This window comes from Musca autumnalis, unplaced genomic scaffold, assembly GCF_047663935.1.
Source record: "Musca autumnalis isolate F117 unplaced genomic scaffold, ASM4766393v1 scaffold_1, whole genome shotgun sequence".
In the NCBI taxonomy this organism is placed as follows: Eukaryota; Metazoa; Arthropoda; class Insecta; order Diptera; family Muscidae; genus Musca; species Musca autumnalis.
In genome coordinates this window covers 14,167,877-14,192,098 of record NW_027411644.1, presented here as the reverse complement: position 1 = coordinate 14,192,098, position 24,222 = coordinate 14,167,877, and the positions used below count along the sequence as shown (strand labels likewise).

At 34.5% G+C, this 24,222-nt stretch overlaps 1 long non-coding RNA gene across 2 annotated transcripts in view; it reads right to left on the bottom strand.

Annotated features, from left to right (window-relative positions):
- The window catches only part of LOC141394013 (uncharacterized), a 215,813-nt gene extending 197,288 nt beyond the window's left edge, over positions 1 to 18,525 (bottom strand). For both annotated transcript variants that reach the window (XR_012410236.1, XR_012410235.1), the window contains exons 1-2: positions 18,481 to 18,525; positions 6,429 to 6,474 (exon numbers count right to left, since the gene is read on the bottom strand). This is a non-coding gene — a long non-coding RNA (uncharacterized lncRNA). The remainder of the gene's footprint in view (positions 1 to 6,428; positions 6,475 to 18,480) is intronic.
- Between the last annotated feature and the right edge of the window lie 5,697 nt (positions 18,526 to 24,222).

The window sequence follows — 24,222 nt, the reverse complement described above, 5'->3', positions numbered from 1 at the left end:
AGAGCGAAAAAACAAACACCTAAAACAACAAATAGCAACAAAAACAACAGCAGCAGCAACTACAACGACAACTTTGAAAAGATAAAACCGGCTTTGACGAACAGAACTCGCGACCAACTTGCACCACTTGCAGTTTCAATGCTTTTTGCAAGCAATTCAACCATTCCCAATTTCTATCTATCTTCCAATTTAACTCCCGCGCTAAGCAAATGGCGGCTTTCTCTTTCTAACTGCCATAGTTTTGCTAAATTGGACAAATGCAACTCACACTTGGGTGGCGGAGGAGTGGGGAGGTGGTGGTGACAAGCTGAAATACAAATAACAGCTACAAACGATTGACGATGTTGATGAGGATGATGATATGGATGGTTACTGCTGCTGCTCCCATTGCCCATAGATATGATGAGAATGTCTGTGATGGTGTTAGGACTCACACGTTATACCAGCGCCATCATAAACAGAACACAAAAATAACAACAGCAACAACTACATCAAGAGCAACATAAACTGCATCAGGATGACTGGTCGTTTAAACCCACACTCAGTGTCTCCCCTACAAGCTCCAACACATAGCGTCAAAATTTAAAATGACTGCATTTCACCTAAACTAGATTGCATGGGGGTGTTAGGGATTTACCAGGACTGCTGCAGCGTTTGGTTAAATCCGGATGACCACCCTGCACAATATGTGGCATATAGTACCTTCATATGCATGCCTCAAACAGAACAAATAGCAGGAAGAGAACTGCAATTAACTAATTCTAACGTTGGCAGGAAGTTCAACTAAACACCAATGCGTTTAGGTGAGGGAATGATAAACGACCCTCTCATAGATGCAACATTTTTTTAGTTTCCGGACTGCAACGAAAATCAACTCACACTGGTCACTAGCTCGGTTTGTTGGTTATTGCAAATTGTGGATTGAACTTTTAACCACTTCCTCATAACTACGAACACAATGGAGAATGAAGGATTTAGAAAAGAGTAGAGAAAAAATGCAGGTTTGGAAGGATGAAATAGGTGATTTTTAGATTTTTTTTTCAAAATGTATCTAAATTTGAACAAATTTCTTTTGGGACAAAGGCCTATTGTATTGCACATTTTCAAACGATGACTGATGCAACAAAGTTTGGAAATTTGCATTCATTTGCAATGGAGTGATGATGGCAAAAGCTTTTTTTTTTTGAGGGGATCAGCTAAAAATACTGAAATTTTGACAAGTTAAATTAAATTTGAATTATTTACTATTTCTCAATATAATCAAAAAGTTTATTATTCTTTAGCCATATGTATCTGCCTATCCGTTCTTCAGGTTCCTGCTATATCAGATCCCACAAATCGTTTTATATCGATAGACATGGTACAAAATTACAGATCCCATCGGTTAATATATGGGCTTAAAACGTGGTTTTTTATACCCTACACTTTCAAACGGCAAAATGTGTCTCATCGAAATAATGGTTTTAGACCCCAAGTATGTTTGGACGAAATCCGTTTCAGACAATTTGGAGTCCATTTAGCAATGTCTGTCCCTCTGTCTGTCTGGCTGGTGCGCACGATAACTCTTTAACGGTTGAACCGATTTGGTCCAATATTTGGCTTTCGTAATATTTTTTCCAAACTTAGTTTAAGTTCGAAAATGGGTTATATCGGTCCACCCCTTCAGGTACCTCCCCCACAAAAGTTCGAAAATGTTCGGAACATTCGTGCGCACGATAACTCTTTAAGGGAGTAACCGATTTGGTCCATACTTTGCACATCGTAGAATTTCTACCTGACTTAGATGAGGTTCCAATATGGACTCTCTCGGTCCACTCGTTCGGGTACATACCACACAAAATTTCGGAAAAGTTCAGGTTAGGATCTGCTCTCGAATCACTTTGATTAATGTTGAAGCAACTTGCATTCACTGCTTCAAATACGACGGTAATTTTTTTTTTTTTTTTTTCAAAAACAGCCCGAAATGTGTAGAAACCCCCTATGTCACCATGTGTAGTGACTGGAGAGCACGAAAACTCTCGAACTGATAAACCGATTTGGTCATATTTTGTCCAAACTTAGTTTTAGTTCGAAGAAGGGCAATACCGGTCCCCAAATTCCGGTACTTACCCCCAATATTTAAACAATGTCACTAAAATGGTATGCACGATATCTCTTGAACTGGCCAACCAATTTACCTTCTAAAATGACCCATATCAGTCCACCCCTTAGGTACCTCCCCCACAAAAGTTCAACATTTATGTCTAAGTGCAGTTTAAGGTCTGGTCGAAGATCGTTTGGAAATGTATACCGATGCTGTTCGTTGTGGTCCTGTTTACAGCTATATTATGTTTTCCGTGGACAAGTCCATGCTTCCTGGCAAACTGAAATGACTAGTGGGCGCGATATCTGTCGGACAGATATAACTCCCAAAATAAGATCCACTTCTATAATGGACTATATCGGTCCATTTCTTTAAGTACCTCCTCCGCAACACTTTTGAACTTTAATCCTTATCCACATTTTTGTCGGTTCATACGCCTATAATTTGGAAAACCCCCAAACTACATAAGTTTTTGGGGACAAAAAGTGTTTCTCTGTCGGCAAAGCCGACTGACACTTGTTTTAAAGAATATTTTTCAGGAATCACCTGGACTTAAAACGTGGATATTTCATATAACATTTTTAAGGACCACTTGGGCTTAAAACGTGAATTTTTAAACTATATTTTTCACTTAGGCTTAAAACTTGAATTTTTTTAAAGAATATTTTTCAGGGATCGCCTGGTCTTAAAACGTGAATTTTTTAGTGAACATTTTGGCTTAAAACCTGGATTTTTTTAAAAAATATTTTTCAGGGAACACCTGCTCCTACAACGTAGATTTTTAAAGGACTTTTTTCAGGAAACACCTGTGCACAAAACGTGGTTTTTTAAAGAATATTTTTCAGTGACCACCTGGGCTTAAAATGTGGATTTATGTAGAATATTTTTTCAAAGAAAATTTGTCAGGGACCACCTGCGCTTATACCGTGCACTTTTTAAAGAATATTTTTCAGGGAACACCTGGGCCTAAAACGTGGATTTTTAAAAAATATTTTTCAGGGAACACCTTGGTCTAAACCTGTTTTTTAAAAAATATATTTCAGGAAACACCTGGGCCTTAAACCTGCATTTTTAAAGCATTTTTTTCAGCGACCATCTGGCCTAAAACGTGGATTTTTTAAAGAATATTTGTAGGGACCACCAGGGCTTATAGCGTGGATTTTTAAAAAAGATTTTTCAGGGACCACCTGGTCTTATAGCCTGGATTTTTAAAGAAGATTTTTCAGGGACCACGTAAGCTTATAGCGTTGATTTTTAAAGAAGATTTTTCGGGACCACCTGGGCTTATAGCGTGGATTTTTAAAGAAGATTTTTCAGGGACCACCTGGGCTTATAGCGTGGATTTTCAAAGAAGATTTTTCAGGGACCACCTGGGCTTATAGCGTGAATGTTTAAAGAAGATTTTTCAGGGACCACCTGGGCTTATAGCGTGGATTATTAAAGAAGATTTTTCAGGGACCACCTGGGCTTATAGCGTGGATTATTAAAGAAGATTTTTCAGGGCCCACCTGGGATAATAGCGTTGATTTTTAAAGAAGATTTTTCCGGACCACCTGGGCTTATAGCGTGGATTTTTAAAGAAGATTTTTCAGGGACCACCTGGGCTTATAGCGTGGATTTTCAAAGAAGATTTTTCAGGGACTACCTGGGCTTATATCGTGAATGTTTAAAGAAGATTTTTCAGGGTCCACCTGGGCTTATAGCGTGGATTATTAAAGAAGATTTTTCAGGGACCACCTGGGCTTATAGCGTGGATTATTAAAGAAGATTTTTCAGGAACCACCTGGGATTATAGCGTGGATTATTAAAGAAGATTTTTCAGGGACCACCTGGGATTATAGCGTGGATTTTTAAAGAAGATTTTTCAGGGACCACCTGGGATTATAGCGTGGATTTTTAAAGAAGATTTTTCAGGGACCACCTAAGCTTATAGCGTGGATTTTTAAAGAAGATTTTTCAGGGACCACCGGCTTATAGCGTGTATTTTTAAAGAAGATTTTTCAGGGACCACCTGGGCTTATAGCGTGTATTTTTAAAGAAGATTTTTCAGGGACCACCTGGGCTTATAGCGTGTATTTTTAAAGAAGATTTTTCAGGGACCACCTGGGCTTATAGCGTGGATTTTTAAAGAAGATTTTTCAGGGGCCACCTGGGCTTATAGCGTGGATTTTTTAAAGAATATTTGTCAGGGACCACTTGGGCTTATAGCGTGGATTTTTTAAAAAATATTTGTCAGGGAACACCTGGACTGCTAGCGTGGATTTTTTAAAGAATATTTGTCAGAGAACAACTGGGCTTATAGCGCGGCTTTTTTAAAGAATATTTGTCAGGGAACACCTGGGCTTATACCGTGGCTTTTTTAAAGAATATTTGTCAGGGACCACCTGGGCTGCCAGCGTGGATTTTTTAAAGATTATTTGTCAGGGACCACCTGGGCTTATAGCGTGGATTTTTTAAAGAATATTTTAGGGATCACCTGGGCTTATAGCGTGGATTTTTTAAAGAATATTTTTCAGGGACCACCTGGGCTTATAGCGTGGATTTTTTAAAGAATATTTTTCAGGGACCACCTGGGCTTATAGCGTGGATTTTTTAAAGAATATTTGTCAGGGACCACCTGGGCTCATAGCGTGGATTTTTTAAAGAATATTTGTCAGGGACCACCTGGGCTTATAGCGTGGATTTTTTAAAGAATATTTGTCAGGGACCACCTGGGCTTATAGTGTGGATTTTTTAAAGAATATTTGTCAGGGACCACCTGGGCTTATAGCGTGGATTTTTTAAAGAATATTTGTCAGGGACCACCTGGGCTTATAGCGTGGATTTTTTAAAGAATATTTGTCAGGGACCACCTGGGCTTATAGCGTGGATTTTTTAAAGAATATTTGTCAGGGACCACCTGGGCTTATAGCGTGGATTTTTTAAAGAATATTTGTCAGGGACCACCTGGGCTTATAGCGTGAATTTTTTAAAGAATATTTGTCAGGGACCACCTGGGCTTATAGCGTGGATTTTTTAAAGAATATTTGTCAGGGACCACCTGGGCTTATTGTGTGGATTTTTTCCCGTGTGAACATTTTAAAAATATATACATACATATTAGGAGTAATGGTAATGGTTCTCCAAACTGTTGACAAATATCAAAATCAATTCCGGAATAGGAAGCAGTCAATACCCGAACAGCTTATAGCAAGTGTTTCCACTTGCCCGGTAATTGCAACCTACGTATTCTATCTCTAGTTCACGTTAAAAGACTTGTGTGTTTGTTCTAACGAATCTCCTCAACTTAGCTTTGCAAATTACATTCGATTCCACTGTGTGAATGAGTAAAACTGGTAATTCTTCCTGGTCACCTTGTCACAATTTCTAAAGAAGACTAAAGATAAATAGATGTATGTATACTTAGTATAATTTTATGTGATCTTCTAGAATGATTCTAGGTACCGTTAAGGTAGCGATCATGCATCGATTTCAGCAGCACAAGCCCTGCAGTAAATTCGGCTGTGGTTTTAAAAGATCAATCGTTAGACAATTTTTCTTGCTGTAATTGCCAGTTTGATGGTGAGCGAGACAATTGCCGCAAGGAAATTACCTAATGCAAATCTAGACTGCCGAATTAAATTTTTTTGACGATTTTGACCTTGAATTTTATTGTTCCCCACAAAATTTTCTTGAATCCTTCGATTCTTTTCCTAATCAAACAATATCAGCATCATCATAATTTTTGTCTCTCCTCTTGTTATAATCTAAGTGGTGGGCAATAATTTCCTATGGCAATTTAATATCACTTATTTGTAGATCTAACAATGGATTACACTACTACCAAAAATAATGTTTTTTCCTATTAAAACGACTAAATGCATCAGTGTTGCTGGCATTTTCGATGTAATTCTAACCACTCAGCATGCATCTTCATTAGAGTTTACATGAAAATCCCATCAAAGCTTTGTTTGAGTGGAAGTTATGGTGAGAATTAGTGTCCCCTTGGTTGGTGTTTTTTCTTCGCATTGCATTTGATATTGTTGTTTTTGTTATATTGCATCAATGCAATAAGTACACTTTGTTGCAACAACACCTACATGTCGACTAGTTACAAGCCATTCTCTGCATTATTTTTTTGCTTTGTTTTATGTATTAGAAAATGCACATTGTATAAGTATTTATGTGCGTATATACGTTTTATTTTTGTTGTTGGTTGGGCTAAAGGAGAAGCGAAAAATTGCATTGCACGGGAAGCCATTGCATCTTTCTGCTTATATATTTAGAATTTTGTTTTTAGCGACATGTGGTGATGGGCAGAAAATGGGATACACTGAAATTAATATCTAATATTTTTTTTACTTACCCCGATGGATAAAGGCTATGGAACTGTCGTCAGGTGAGCTTAAATTCTGAAAAAATAAAAAATATTTATCATGAGCGTAAGTGGGGTTTTACTGATCTCTAAAATCAAAATTAGATAAAATCGCACTTAATTAGATATAATGAACTATACAGTGTGAATAAAGCATTCTTCCAGAAAATTTCTTCAGCAAATAAGGAAACGTTTTTGTAGCGAAAACAGTATCCCATGAAGTGTTCTCTTAAACATCGACCAATCCGAACTTATATTGACAATATAGTCCCGCTACTGAAGTCAGTCGAGTAGGCCAGCGGTGGTGAATTGTAAAGACAGATTTCCCAGAAGGACGACAGGTGCGAATGAAAAATCGAGAAATTTTATTCGTTTTATATAAAGCGACCTCTAGATCTTATGTAAGACAACCGCCTGTTATTCTCTCTTCTATAAGACGACCTTAAGGTATTCTTTATGACGTCCTCAAGATCTTCTTTAAGACGACCTGACAGTTTTCTGTAAGACGACCTCAAGGTCTTCTGTAATATGACCTCCGGGTCTTCTGTAAGATGGCCCCCTGATTTTTTGCAAGATGATCTCCGGGTCTTCTGTAAGATGACCTCCAGGTCTTCTGTAAGATGACCTCCAGGTCTTTTGTAAGATGATCTCCGGGTCTTCTGTAAGATGGCCTCCAGGTCTTCTGTAAGATGATCTCTGTGTCTTCTGTAAGATGGCCTCCAGGTCATCGTCTTTTAGAAGACGACCTGATGGTCGTTTAAAAGAAGACCTGATGACCTCCGGGTCTTCTGTAAGATGACCTCTGGGTCTTCTGTAAGATGACCTCCGGGTCTTCTGTAAGATGACCTCCGGGTCTTCTGTAAGATGACCTCCGGGTCTTCCGTAAGATGACCTCCGAGTCTTCTGTAAGATGACCTCCGGATCTTCTGCAAGATGATCTCCGGGTCTTCTGTAAGATGACCTCCGGGTCTTCTGTAAGATGACTTCCGTGTCTTCGTCCATGTCTTCAAAGAGACTCATAAGTCTTCAATAACAATAAAAATAAAAATACCTTCAGGTCCTTCAAGAAGAAGACCTCCAGGTCTAGGTCAATAAGAAGACCTCCATATCTTAAAAAAAGATTTCCATGTTTTTAAAGGTCTTTAGTAAGAAGACGTCCATATCTTCAATAAGAAGACCACTAGGCCTTCAACCAGAAGACCGCCAGGCCTTCAGCAAGAAGACCACCAGAATTGCAATAAGAAAAAGTCCAGGTTTTCAATACGTTGTGACTATTTAATTGTCCAGGCTCCTAAGCTATCTCCCGAATCTTTACCAATGCAGCCTGTCCGAATTCTTCATTCTAAACAATGTTCCAAACAATATCTACAAGTGTAGAACGCATAAAATGCACTTTAACTCTTCACCCAAGTAGATTGAACGCATCCATTTTCAAAGCAACAAAAAAAAATAATATCGAAAAAATATCTCACCATACAACAATGCACCAGGCATAGACGAGAAAAAAACCTAAGCATCACCTTATACCTTCTCAATTTTCTCACCACAAAAAGTTATATAAAGCACAAAAAACCAAATATTTTATATACATCTAACATCAATGGCTAGCCCAGCACACAGAAGAGGAGAATTATTGGCAATTTTTTTTCTATATTTAATTCGTTTTACATACTATCAGAAAACATGAACACACATGTCCCCTTTGCTGCACTACATACTCACACACTTACCAGACAAAACACAGAGGCTTTATGGCTAAACATTGTTATGGACCAAAAACTTCCTACCACCAGCTATTCTAAAAAACCGCGGAAAAAACTGCGACCTATGTTTTAACATTTACAAAAAAAGCAAAAACAAAAGCAACACACACATAAAATACACCTATCTCTCTCAAAAAGCCTATGTACTACAAATACACTCATGTGCATCTATACAGGACTAGAACATAAAAATATGCGTTAGAAGTTTCCAATGGAATGCAATGCAACATGGTAGGCAGACTTATACTGGCATCCACTACTCACACTCCTCCCCACCTCCACATGTCAATAGAGAGCAGCTAACAGAGTTTAGTTAGTCAAATGTTGCAACTCCACTTCAATTCACCTACACCTCTCATTCCAGCAGTAAAAACAACATCATTTGACAACTTTACAACAACACAATTTGCTATGGACCGACCGGCCATCAATGCATGCATATGCACTTCATTGAATGCAGCAGTATGTGCGTGTGTGTTTGTATGTGATTGGAGTTGTTGTGCGCGGACAAATTTTCCGCTAAAGTGCATTATATAGTCACCTTTATGCCAATGTATGCGTTAACTAGTTAATGTTGATGCATGTATTGGTGCGTGTGATATTACGCGAAATGCGTTTATGTAGTCCGAACTAAAGGACCAACCAGCCAGCCAACCAACCAATGAGCCTAAAAATGCGTACAGTTTTGTTGTTGTTTTGAAGTGAATAACTGCAGCGTTGACGTCGCTGTCATAGCTCTATTGAAATATTGACGTCGCCGCCAATGATTTTGGCTGTTTTATCCAAAAAAAAACATGTTTTTTCGCTAATACAACCTCGGTTTGGGCATTTTCATATACATATATTTCAAATAGGCGTATATTTTTATTTGTTAGTTTTAAACATAATTCTTCTAAACTTGAATTTGGTTTTTGTGTAGGGTAGGTGTATGGGTCATTGCATACGACCATTGACATTCGGACGACGATGACTTTTGACTACTTTTATACATTTTTTCATGAGTATTGACTATAGCTTAATGATGTCCATCGACATAGGTCAATGATTTTTGACTATAGGGCAATTATTATTGACTATAGGTCAATGACTATTAACTATAGGTCAATGATTATTGCATATAGGTCAATGATTATTGACTATAGGTCAATGATTATTGACTATAGGTAAATCATTATTGACTATAGGTCAATGATTATTGACTATATGTCAATGATTATTGACTATAGGTCAATGATTATTGACTATAGGTCAATGATTATTGACTATAGGTCAATGATTATTGACTATAGGTCAATGATTATTGACTATAGGTCGATGATTATTGACTATAGGTAAATGATTATTGACTATATGTCAATGATTATTGACTATAGGTCAATGATTATTGACTATAGGTCAATGATTATTGACTATAGGTCAATGATTATTGGCTATAGGTCAATGATTATTGACTATAAGTCAATGATTATTGACTATAGGTCAATGATTATTGACTATAGGTCAATGATTATTGACTATAGATCAATGATAATTGACTACGAGCCCTAACCACAATTAATTCGTACACAGAGCATAGTTCAACAATGTGTTATTAAAGAATGTATATTAGGGTCACCAAAAAAACATTTTTATTTTATTTTGGAGCTCTTACCCCCTAAATTTGTTTCCATTTGATCCAAAAACCTTATATATGAAATTTTACGGCGGTCGATTAACTTTAACCCGGGACAACAGAGCGATCTTTGTTTCTATAGTAATTTGTATGGAGCCAAAGGTACATTTTCACGAAAATTCTCTAAAGGACGCAATTATGGTCCAATCGACGAAAAACCCCTACCAGTTCATTATTGTGGCTAAAAAACAATTTCTACAAAAATTTGTGACGATCGGTTAACGATAACCCGTGCCCTCTGGTCGCTCTTTATTTTTCACAGTATCTTGTATGGGAGCCAAAGGCGAATTTTCAGAAAATCGATCTACAGGAAACAATTATTTTCCAATCGATGAAAAAAATTTACCAGAACACTATTGTGGCTAAAAAACCAACCCTACAAAAGATTATGAAAATCTATTCTCTTTAGACATATATATGATGTTAATTAAGTTTCATGTTAAATAGTGAAAAAATACCTGGTGTACGAATTAATTGTGGTTAGGGCTCGTATATGTCAATGATTATTGACTATAGGTCAATGATTATTGACTATAGGTCAGTGATTATTGACTATAGGTCAATGATTATTGACTATAGGTCAATGATTATTGGCTATAAGTCAATGATTATTGGCTATAGGTCAATGATTATTGACTATAGGTCAATGATTATTGACTATAGGTCAATGATTATTGACTATAGTTCAATGATTATTGACTATAGGTCAGTGATTATCGACTATAGGTCAGTGATTATTGACTATAGGTCAATGATTATTGACTATAGGCCAATGATTATTGACTATAGGTCAGTGATTATCGACCATAGGTCAGTGATTATTGACTATAGGTGAATGATTATTGACTATAGGTCAGTGATTATCGACTATAGGTCAATGATTATTGACTATAGGTCAATGATTATTGACTATAGGTCAATGGTTATTGACTATAGGTCAATGATTATTGGCTATAGGTCAATGATTATTGGCTATAGGTCAATGATTATTGACTATAGGTCAATGATTATTGACTATAGGTCAATGATTATTGACTATAGTTCAATGATTATTGACTATAGGTCAGTGATTATCGACTATAGGTCAATGATTATTGACTATAGGTCAATGATTATTGACTATAGGTCAATGATTATTGACTATAGGTCAATGATTATTGGCTATAGGTCAATGATTATTGACTATAGGTCAGTGATTATCGACTATAGGTCAATGATTATTGACTATAGGTCAATGATTATTGACTATAGGTCAATGATTATTGACTATAGGTCAATGATTATTGACTATAGTTCAATGATTATTGACTATAGGTCAGTGATTATCGACTATAGGTCAGTGATTATTGACTATAGGTCAATGATTATTGACTATAGGCCAATGATTATTGACTATAGGTCAGTGATTATCGACCATAGGTCAGTGATTATTGACTATAGGTCAATGATTATTGACTATAGTTCAATGATTATTGACTATAGGTCAGTGATTATCGACTATAGGTCAATGATTATTGGCTATAGGTCAATGATTATTGACTATAGGTCAATGATTATTGACTATAGGTCAATGATTATTGACTATAGGTCAGTGATTATCGACTATAGGTCAATGATTATTGACTATAGGTCAATGATTATTGACTATAGTTCAATGATTATTGACTATAGGTCAGTGATTATCGACTATAGGTCAATGATTATTGGCTATAGGTCAATGATTATTGACTATAGGTCAATGATTATTGACTATAGGTCAATGATTATTGACTATAGTTCAATGATTATTGACTATAGGTCAGTGATTATCGACTATAGGTCAATGATTATTGACTATAGGTCAATGATTATTGACTATAGGTCAATGATTATTGACTATAGGTCAATGATTATTGGCTATAGGTCAATGATTATTGACTATAGGTCAGTGATTATCGACTATAGGTCAATGATTATTGACTATAGGTCAATGATTATTGACTATAGGTCAATGATTATTGACTATAGGTCAATGATTATTGACTATAGTTCAATGATTATTGACTATAGGTCAGTGATTATCGACTATAGGTCAATGATTATTGGCTATAGGTCAATGATTATTGACTATAGGTCAATGATTATTGACTATAGGTCAATGATTATTGACTATAGGTCAGTGATTATCGACTATAGGTCAATGATTATTGACTATAGGTCAATGATTATTGACTATAGTTCAATGATTATTGACTATAGGTCAGTGATTATCGACTATAGGTCAATGATTATTGGCTATAGGTCAATGATTATTGACTATAGGTCAATGATTATTGACTATAGGTCAATGATTATTGACTATAGTTCAATGATTATTGACTATAGGTCAGTGATTATCGACTATAGGTCAATGATTATTGACTATAGGTCAATGATTATTGACTATAGGTCAATGATTATTGACTATAGGTCAATGATTATTGGCTATAGGTCAATGATTATTGACTATAGGTCAATGATTATTGACTATAGGTTAATGATTATTGGCTATAGGTCAATGATTATTGACTATAGGTCAATGATTATTGACTATAGTTCAATGATTATTGACTATAGGTCAGTGATTATCGACTATAGGTCAGTGATTATTGACTATAGGTCAGTGATTATTGGCTATAGGTCAATGATTATTGGCTATAGGTCAATGATTATTGACTATATGTCAATGATTATTGACTATAGGTCAATGATTATTGACTATAGGTCAGTGATTATTGACTATAGGTCAATGATTATTGACTATAGGTCAATGATTATTGGCTATAGGTCAATGATTATTGACTATAGGTCAGTGATTATCGACTATAGGTCAATGATTATTGACTATAGGTCAATGATTATTGACTATAGGTCAATGATTATTGACTATAGGTCAATGATTATTGACTATAGTTCAATGATTATTGACTATAGGTCAGTGATTATCGACTATAGGTCAGTGATTATTGACTATAGGTCAATGATTATTGACTCTAGGCCAATGATTATTGACTATAGGTCAGTGATTATCGACCATAGGTCAGTGATTATTGACTATAGGTGAATGATTATTGACTATAGGTCAATGATTATTGACTATAGGTCAATGATTATTGACTATAGGTCAATGATTATTGACTATAGGTCAATGATTATTGACTATAGGTCAGTGATTATCGACTATAGGTCAATGATTATTGACTATAGGTCAATGATTATTGACTATAGTTCAATGATTATTGACTATAGGTCAGTGATTATCGACTATAGGTCAATGATTATTGGCTATAGGTCAATGATTATTGGCTATAGGTCAATGATTATTGACTATATGTCAATGATTATTGACTATAGGTCAGTGATTATCGACTATAGGTCAATGATTATTGACTATAGGTGAATGATTATTGACTATAGGTCAATGATTATTGACTATAGGTCAATGATTATTGACTATAGGTCAATGATTTTTGACTATAGGTCAATGATTATTGGCTATAGGTCAATGATTATTGGCTATAGGTCAATGATTATTGACTATAGGTCAATGATTATTGACTATAGTTCAATGATTATTGACTATAGGTCAGTGATTATCGACTATAGGTCAGTGATTATTGACTATAGGTCAATGATTATTGACTATAGGCCAATGATTATTGACTATAGGTCAGTGATTATCGACCATAGGTCAGTGATTATTGACTATAGGTGAATGATTATTGACTATAGGTCAGTGATTATCGACTATAGGTCAATGATTATTGACTATAGGTCAATGATTATTGACTATAGGTCAATGGTTATTGACTATAGGTCAATGATTATTGGCTATAGGTCAATGATTATTGGCTATAGGTCAATGATTATTGACTATAGGTCAATTATTATTGACTATAGGTCAATGATTATTGACTATAGGTCAATGATTATTGACTATAGGTCAATGATTATTGACTATAGTTCAATGATTATTGACTATAGGTCAGTGATTATCGACTATAGGTCAATGATTATTGACTATAGGTCAATGATTATTGACTATAGGTCAATGATTATTGACTATAGGTCAGTGATTATCGACTATAGGTCAATGATTATTGACTATAGGTCAATGATTATTGACTATAGGTCAATGATTATTGACTATAGGTCAATGATTATTGGCTATAGGTCAATGATTATTGGCTATAGGTCAATGATTATTGACTATAGGTCAATGATTATTGACTATAGGTCAATGATTATTGGCTATAGGTCAATGATTATTGGCTATAGGTCAATGATTATTGACTATAGGTCAATGATTATTGACTATAGTTCAATGATTATTGACTATAGGTCAGTGATTATCGACTATAGGTCAGTGATTATTGACTATAGGTCAGTGATTATTGGCTATAGGTCAATGATTATTGACTATATGTCAATGATTATTGACTATAGGTCAATGATTATTGACTATAGGTCAGTGATTATTGACTATAGGTCAATGATTATTGACTATAGGTCAATGATTATTGGCTATAGGTCAATGATTATTGACTACAGGTCAATGATTATTGACTATAGGTCAATGATTATTGACTATAGGTCAATGATTATTGACTATAGTTCAATGATTATTGACTATAGGTCAGTGATTATCGACTATAGGTCAGTGATTATTGACTATAGGTCAATGATTATTGACTATAGGCCAATGATTATTGACTATAGGTCAGTGATTATCGACCATGGGTCAGTGATTATTGACTATAGGTGAATGATTATTGACTATAGGTCAATGATTATTGACTATAGGTCAATGATTATTGACTATAGGTCAATGATTATTGACTATAGGTCAGTGATTATCGACTATAGGTCAATGATTATTGACTATAGGTCAATGATTATTGACTATAGTTCAATGATTATTGACTATAGGTCAGTGATTATCGACTATAGGTCAATGATTATTGGCTATAGGTCAATGATTATTGGCTATAGGTCAATGATTATTGACTATATGTCAATGATTATTGACTATAGGTCAATGATTATTGACTATAGGTCAATGATTATTGACTATAGGTCAATGATTATTGACTATAGGTCAATGATTATTGACTATAGGTCAGTGATTATTGACTATAGGTCAATGATTATTGACTATAGGTCAATGATTATTGGCTATAGGTCAATGATTATTGACTATAGGTCAGTGATTATCGACTATAGGTCAATGATTATTGACTATAGGTCAATGATTATTGACTATAGGTCAATGATTATTGACTATAGGTCAATGATTATTGACTATAGTTCAATGATTATTGACTATAGGTCAGTGATTATCGACTATAGGTCAGTGATTATTGACTATAGGTCAATGATTATTGACTATAGGTCAATGATTATTGACTATAGGTCAGTGATTATCGACTATAGGTCAATGATTATTGACTATAGGTCAATGATTATTGACTATAGTTCAATGATTATTGACTATAGGTCAGTGATTATCGACTATAGGTCAATGATTATTGGCTATAGGTCAATGATTATTGGCTATAGGTCAATGATTATTGACTATATGTCAATGATTATTGACTATAGGTCAATGATTATTGACTATAGGTCAATGATTATTGACTATAGGTCAATGATTATTGACTATAGGTCAATGATTATTGACTATAGGTCAGTGATTATTGACTATAGGTCAATGATTATTTACTATAGGTCAATGATTATTGGCTATAGGTCAATGATTATTGACTATAGGTCAGTGATTATCGACTATAGGTCAATGATTATTGACTATAGGTCAATGATTATTGACTATAGGTCAATGATTATTGACTATAGGTCAATGATTATTGACTATAGGTCAATGATTATTGACTATAGGTCAATGATTATTGACTATAGTTCAATGATTATTGACTATAGGTCAGTGATTATCGACTATAGGTCAGTGATTATTGACTATAGGTCAATGATTATTGACTATAGGCCAATGATTATTGACTATAGGTCAGTGATTATCGACCATAGGTCAGTGATTATTGACTATAGGTGAATGATTATTGACTATAGGTCAATGATTATTGACTATAGGTCAATGATTATTGACTATAGGTCAATGATTATTGACTATAGGTCAGTGATTATCGACTATAGGTCAATGATTATTGACTATAGGTCAATGATTATTGACTATAGTTCAATGATTATTGACTATAGGTCAGTGATTATCGACTATAGGTCAATGATTATTGACTATAGGTCAATGATTATTGACTATAGGTCAATGATTATTGACTATAGGTCAATGATTATTGACTATAGGTCAGTGATTATCGACTATAGGTCAATGATTATTGACTATAAGTCAATGATTATTGACTATAGTTCAATGATTATTGACTATAGGTCAATGATTATTGACTATAGTTCAATGATTATTGACTATAGGTCAGTGATTATCGACTATAGGTCAGTGATTATTGACTATAGGTCAGTGATTATTGACTATAGGCCAATGATTATTGACTATAGGTCAGTGATTATCGACCATAGGTCAGTGATTATTGACTATAGGTGAATGATTATTGACTATAGGTCAATGATTATTGACTATAGGTCAATGATTATTGACTATAGGTCAATGATTATTGACTATAGGTCAGTGATTATCGACCATAGGTCAGTGATTATTGACTATAGGTCAATGATTATTGACTATAGGTCAATGATTATTGACTAGAGGTTAATGATCATTGACTACCGGACAATGTCCATTGATTTACGCCAATGATTAGGTCAATGAGCTTGACTACAGGACAATAAACACTGGCTACAACACAATGACTACTGATTATAGGTCAATGATTATTGACTATAGGTCAACGATTATTGAATATCAGTCAATTACCATTGGCATAGTTCAATGATTATTAACTATAGGTCAATGATTAATGCATATAGGTCTATGATTATTGACTATAGGTCAATGATTATTGACTATAAGTCAAATGTTATTGACCATAAGTCAACGGTTACTGACAAAAGGTCATTGGCTACAGGTCAATGACTATTGAAAATAGGTCAATGATTATTAACTATAGGTAAATATTTTTGAATATAAGTCAATGATTGTTGACTATACGTCAATGACCATTGATTTAAGTCAATGACTATTGAGTATCGGTCAATGACAATTGACTGTAGATTAATGACAACAGATTTTAGGTCAATGATTAATGACTACAGATCAATGACCATTGTTTTAAGTAAATTATTGTTTACTACAGGTAAATGGTTATCGACTATAGGTCAATGGTTATTGATTATAAGTCAATGATATCGGTCAATGACCATTGGCATAGGTCAATGATTATTGACTATCTGCCAATTACCATTGGCATTGGTTAATAATTATTGACTATTGGTCAATGATTATTGAATATAGGTCAATGGTTATCGACTACAAGTCAAATGTTATTGACTATAAGTCAACGGTTATTGACAATAGGTCAATGATAATTGACTATAGGTCAATGATTATTGACTATATGGCAAATGGTTATTGACTATAGGTCAATTATTATTTACCATACGTCAATGATTATTAAATATTGGTATATGATTATTGACTATAGGTTAATGGTTATTGACTATATGTAAATGATTATTTACTATAGGTCAATGATTATTGAATATAGGTCAATGATCATTGACTATAGGTCAATGTCCACTGATTTACGTCAATGATAAGGCCAATGAGCTTGACTATAGTGCAATAAAAATTGGCTGCACCTCAATGACTACTGATTATAGGTCAATGATTATTGAATATAGGTCAATTACAATTGACTATATGTCAAAGAAATTGACTATCGGTCAATGACCATTGATATAGGTCAATGATTATCTACTATAGGTCAACGATTATTGAATATGAGTCACCATTGACATAGGTCAATGATTATTGATTATAGGTCAATTATTATTAACTATAGGTCAATGCTTACTGCATATATGTCTATGATTATTGACTATAGGTCAAATGTTATTGACTATAAGTCAACGGTTATTGACAATAGGTCAATGATCATTGACTATAGGTCAACGATTATTGAAAGCAGGTCAAAGATTATTGACTATAGGTCAGTGATTATTGACTATAGGTCAATGATTATTAACTATAGATAAATATTTTTGACTATAGGTCAATGATTATTGAATGTAGGTCAAAGATTGTTGACTATAGGTCAATGACCATTGATTTAAATCAATGATTAAGTCAATGACCTTGACTATTGGACAATAAACATTGGCTACAGCTCAATGACTATTGAGTATCGGCCAATGACAATTGAATGTAGATCAATGACAACTGAATTTAGGTCAATCATAGGTCAATGACAATTCTCCATGTTTCAACGACTATTGGCTATAGGACAATTACTATTGACTATAGGTCAATGACAATTGACTATATGTAAATGACAATTTACTATCAGTCAATGATCCTTGACTGTTGATCAATGATTACAGATTAAGGTCAATAAATATCGACTATTGGTCAATGAACACTTACCATTGTTTGGAGGTTGTTTAGAAAAAGAATCTACTTATATCAATTGACCTATGGAACCACCCATATATGCCTTCCCCTGAAATGCATTAAAATGTATCAAATTAATTATATCCAACTACACCCGGCGAAATGTACATTAATGAATATAAAGTATTGAACTAAAACATGATGCCATTACCATTACATGTGCGAATAGATGGATGATGTGCATTTCCATATATTTGTATTAGTATTAACATTATTGGCAAAGAGGAAAATGTTAACAGCTAATATAGCCAAAAACAAAAATACAACAACTCAAAAATCATAAACCAAACGATAAATGTGGCTGGCGGCTTAGCATCTGAGTGGGACATGCAAAGCCTACAAATTTTGTTGACGATGATGATGATGATGCTGCTGCTACTAACGTGTCATCATGCTAATGATCCTGGCTAGGGGGTTCCAGGATTTTGGGTTATGAATGCAGTTATATTTGTTGATTAGGAGGGCCTTGGCCATCACTATTGAAATGTTAGACAACCAGCCAGCCAGCCAGCCCGCCAGCCACTGCAGTATCAATGCATTGGCGGTCATAGAGAGCAAACAGACAATGTGGATGAATGAAAGGTTTGGTGAATGATGGACACACATCTGAAATATGGGAATATGCGGGACAGTTTTAGCATTGAAGTATCATCATCATCGTTGTTCTCGTTACGATTGTCCTCCTGTTTGTTAGCATTATGAACAGCATGATTATCATTCGCCAAATAGTACCAGCAGCAACAACAACAATAATGGCAGCAGCAATAATGTCGTCAACGTCATGAACAACTAAATGCAAATGTTGGATTTTGACCGTTTGTATGTTTCTACATGTGTGTGTATATCTACGAATATGTTTAGTTTTATGTGTATGCATTGCCGGGTGTGTGTGTATGTTTCCCGTGATATCCTGATGGCGCGATGTCGTGGCCGTTTCTCGCTATTTCTGATGAAGCTGATGTTGGGCATTGCTGCTGTTTGGACAACACAACAGAAATGCAATGCCATACAAAAAAACACCTCGCTCTCCTCCATAGTTATTTGTTTGACGCGGCTATTGTTGCTAGATTCATATAGTAGTTGCTGGTGACGTTGTGAGTTTTTTCCTGGTTCGTTGTTGTTCTTGTTGTCAGGATACAATATTTCGCTGATGTCGCTGGTTGTCGTGGTATGGCCTGCTGCTAATGTTGATTTTTTTTCACCATTCGTTGTTGTTGTTGCTGCTATTGCTATTCCATGCTGGATGGCTGGCTGCCTCGCTGGCTGGCTGGCTGGATGTTATGATGATGGCCACACAACACACACGTATAGAAAAATTTACTAAACGCGATTGTTAAAACGCGGCATTTTTTTAGTGTACGGCAGCAGGCAGACTAAACAACACAACTTAAATAATTTTTATAAATTTATATTATTATAAAAATCCTATTCATATAAAAATTCATATAAAACCAAACTAAATATACAATTCCGATTTTATTTTAGTTTAGTTGTTGTTGTTGTTGTTTTGTTTTTCCCAACAAAGAGAAGCACACACGGAATAAACAAATTTTCGCTAAAAAATTTAAATTCGTTAAAGATAAAAATCTTTAATAAAAACAATAGTTTTCGTGAACATTTTAAACCAAAGTTGAGGAAAAAAGATCAAAGGAAAAACAAATCAAAGGCATATCTGGACAAATAAACCAAAAAAGAACAAAAAGAACAACAAAATCAAAAATTAAAAATCAAAATAATCCAGTGAAAAATAAACTATAAAATCAAATTAAAGACCATAAAAAAACAAAATAAAAAAGTTTCAAAAAATATTTCGGAAAAGTTTTCAAAAATCCACGTCCCAAAAGTAACGTGTATTGTTTTCTCTTCTCCATTTGCCATATGATTTTTGTTGTCTCACAATTATGCATTACTTTGGTGAAATGAAGCTATTCTGTTCAAAATTCCATTATTTTGTCGAAGAGAAGCCATTTTATTTAGCAGCTGCCACACCATCTTGAGTAAGACTTTAAGTTGTTTCCTGCCTCTCCCGGCCCCTTCAATGTTAATTTGAGAAACTTTATCAGAAGGCAGAAGAACATGAAGTGACCAAGTGAGTGAGCGAGTGCAAAAACTAAGACAATGTGACTTTTCGGAACAATAACCCATTTCAAACCGAACCGTTGGCCCAAACCTCTATTTGCAAAAACAATAGAACTCAAAATTTTTCACCAAAATATCTAAACAAAAAAATAAACAATAAATTTTAAGTTTATTGAACAACAACAACAGTTTGAAACAAAACACAATCAACAACCATCACAAGAAAAAATAGTTACTAAAAACAACAACAACTCTAAATCATCATCAAAGTAGACTCCAAAAGGAAAACAAAATTAAACGTCTGAATTTCCATATTTCGCAAACATTCTGTTTTAACTTCAAACAAACCGGCCCGGCCCACATCTCTTAAGTTCAACGACTACATTTTGGCCAACATCTTTTACAACAACAAATCTCAACAAATTTAGTAAAAAAACCAAAAATTCAGACGTCTTCACTTTTATTTAGAAACATTTTTGGCCTTGCATATTCTGGCACCAAAAAAAAAAAAACAAACGATTTCAAAACATTTTCATTTGTAATTTCGGCAACAAAAAAATCAAATCTACAAAATTACCTGAAATCAAACAAAACAAAAACGTATTTTTGTTATCAAAATTAATTATATTTAGTAAAAAAAAAAAAACAAAAAAGGAAATTTAGACTCTAGTAACTAGTATAACAATAACAACAACAAATGCTGTGTAGAAAAAAACAATTTATGCCAAAAAGACAACAACAGCAATGAACGAAATATCCTTTATGTGATATCGTAAAACATTTGAAGAATAAAATGTTACGTTACTAAACCCTACGTTAATGAGTTTTTGACCCAGGTAAGTCGAGAATTTAATATTTTGATATTATGTGTTTTATAAAATAATATTATGTTTTATTAATCTTAAAGGTGTATTATTCAATAAACCTCCTGTATTGAAAAAAGCTTTGCGGTATAGGTTTACATTATTTTTTATTATGTCATTGTTAAACCTTTATGTTGTCCGTCAGATTCCTCCAAGAAATATGTCACTAGAAAAGGAAAATAAAATTTGAATAGGTTTCCGAAATAAAACCATCAGAAACGTATTTGAAACGTAGCATTTGAAATGATTAAAATGTTATCTTTCTATCAGCGACAAAGTTGTAACTGCAGACATTGAGAAAATGGCATAGCAAAAATTCTACTTTTAGTACTTAACATCTGCTGAAAAATTTTATTAGTAAAATTATCAAAAAACCCATGCAAAATCCGTAAAATGTATTACACATTTTTTGCCCTATTAAGGCGAAGGTAATTTTTCATGGCATTACTAATATTTTTTTCCTTTGTCGTAAGAGGTTCATTGAAAAAATTGGAGTCTATCAAGTCCTCACATCAACCAATGGGGTAGGTTTCATGAGTGGTTAAGTCCGATCATTAGGCTTATAAGGTGTTATTTTAGTGGGTAGAAGGCCAAACTTGGAAACTATTATTTATACGTACATTATTCGATAAATTTATATACGAATTTCATATTAGTTTATTGTTATCCAAATATTTCCTTAGTCTGGGTTGAGAATCATAACTTTTTAAAATTTAGAAGTTTTCGTTCGGAAGTTTGACCTAGAACACTAAGACGTCGGTAACCTAGTTACTTTTAATACCCTCAGCATTTATGCTAACGAGGGTATATACACTTTCATACGGCCAAAATGTGCCTCATCGAAATAATGGTTTCCGACCCTAAGTATGTTTGGACGAAATGTGTTTCAGACAATTTGGAGTCGATTGAGCAATGTCCGTCCGTCTGTCTGGCTGGTGCGGTCCACTCCTTCGGGTACCTCCCCCACAAAAGTTCGAAAATGTTCAGAAATTTGTGCGCACGATAACTCTTGAAGGAAGTAACCGATTCAGTCCATACTTAGCACATCATGAAATTTCTACCAGACTTAGATGAGGTTCCAATATGGACTCAATCGGTCCACTCTTTTTCCGGAAAAATTCAGTTTAGGACCAGCTCACGAATCGAATGATTTTTGTTGTCATAACTTGTATTCACTGTCCCCCATATGACGGTACAAGTTTCATCAGGGGCAAGCCAATACTTTTTGAGAAAATAGCCTGAAAGGTGCAAAAAAAAAAACCCTATGACACCGTGTGTAGTTGTTGGAGCGCAAGATAACTCTCGAACGGATATGCCAATTCGGTCAACATTTGGCCTTCGTAATATTTTGTCCAAACTTAGTTTAAGATCGAAGATAAGTCATATCTGCCACTCCTTCAGGTACCTCCCCCACACAAGTTCAAAAAATTGTGCGCACGATAACTCTTGAAGGGAGTGACCGATTTAGTCCATGATTTACACATCCTAATATATCTACCAGGTATAGATCAGGTTCGAATATGGACTATATTTGTCCACTCCTTCGGGTACCTTCCACACAAAATTTCGGATAAGTTCATTTTTAGGTCTGCTCTCGAATCATTTTGATTTTTGTTGAGACAACTTTCACTGACTCCCTTAACGATCGTAAAATTTTTTTTCAGGGAGCAAGTAAATACCTTCTGAGAAAATAGCCCGAAAGTTGTAAAAATCTCTATGACACCAGATGTAGTGGCTGGAGCGCACTATATCACTCGAACTGGTCAACGGATTTGGTCCAAAATTTGACCTTTGCCATATTTTGTCCAAACTTAGTTTCAGTTGGAAGATGGGCAATACCGGTCCAAAACTTCCAGTACTTCCCCTCAAAATTTAAAAAATGTCACTAAAATGGTAAGCACGATACACTTTCTTGAACAGGGTAACCAATTTGGTCCAAACTTTGGATCTTCTAATATTTTGTCCAAATTTAGTTTAACTGATAACTTCCCCCGCAAAACTTCAACATTTTTGTTTAAGTGCAGTTTAGGGTCTGTTCGAAGATCCTTTGGAATTCCGGTGGATATCAGCTAAACCATTGAGTGTTGAACTAAGTAACCTTTAGCAAATATCTTCCAAATAATATTCTTAGTAATTCTTCATTACATTCTGAAACTCTGAAATGATTATTTTATGCAGTTTCAGCGGTATTTTGCATCATATCTTTTACAACACGTATTTCAGACACTGTCCACACCGTCAGTTTATTCTCGCATTATGGAATTCATCACATTCTTGACATCTTTATTAAATTGGAAAATATACTAAAAACAACGTGATAGAGGCATTCCATATTCCAGCGAATATTTTTCCAACAGAAAGCATTAAGAAAAAATTAACAGTTTTGGAGATATGGTGGGAAATGTATACAAATTATGGCATTTTTGGTTATACTTTACAAATTGAGGCAATAATTGTAGTTTTTCGAGTTCATTATTTCTCCAGATATGTTAGTCTTGTCCTTATCTACAAATTTGCTTCAGAGGTCAGAAGAAGATTCGCATTGGTTTCAGAGATATAGCCCCGAAATGATTTAAAAATTCAATATTTAACCATGTATAGATGGGACCATAAAATCCAAGGTGGATCTGACACAACAAATCCCAACTTGGGTTTTTGTCGTTTGCCCAAGATTACATTAAAACTGTTGCCCAGAGCTATCAAAAACGAGCCTCATCATAGTTTAAGAGTCCACGTATATTTATACAATATCCAACAATTAGACGAAAAAATT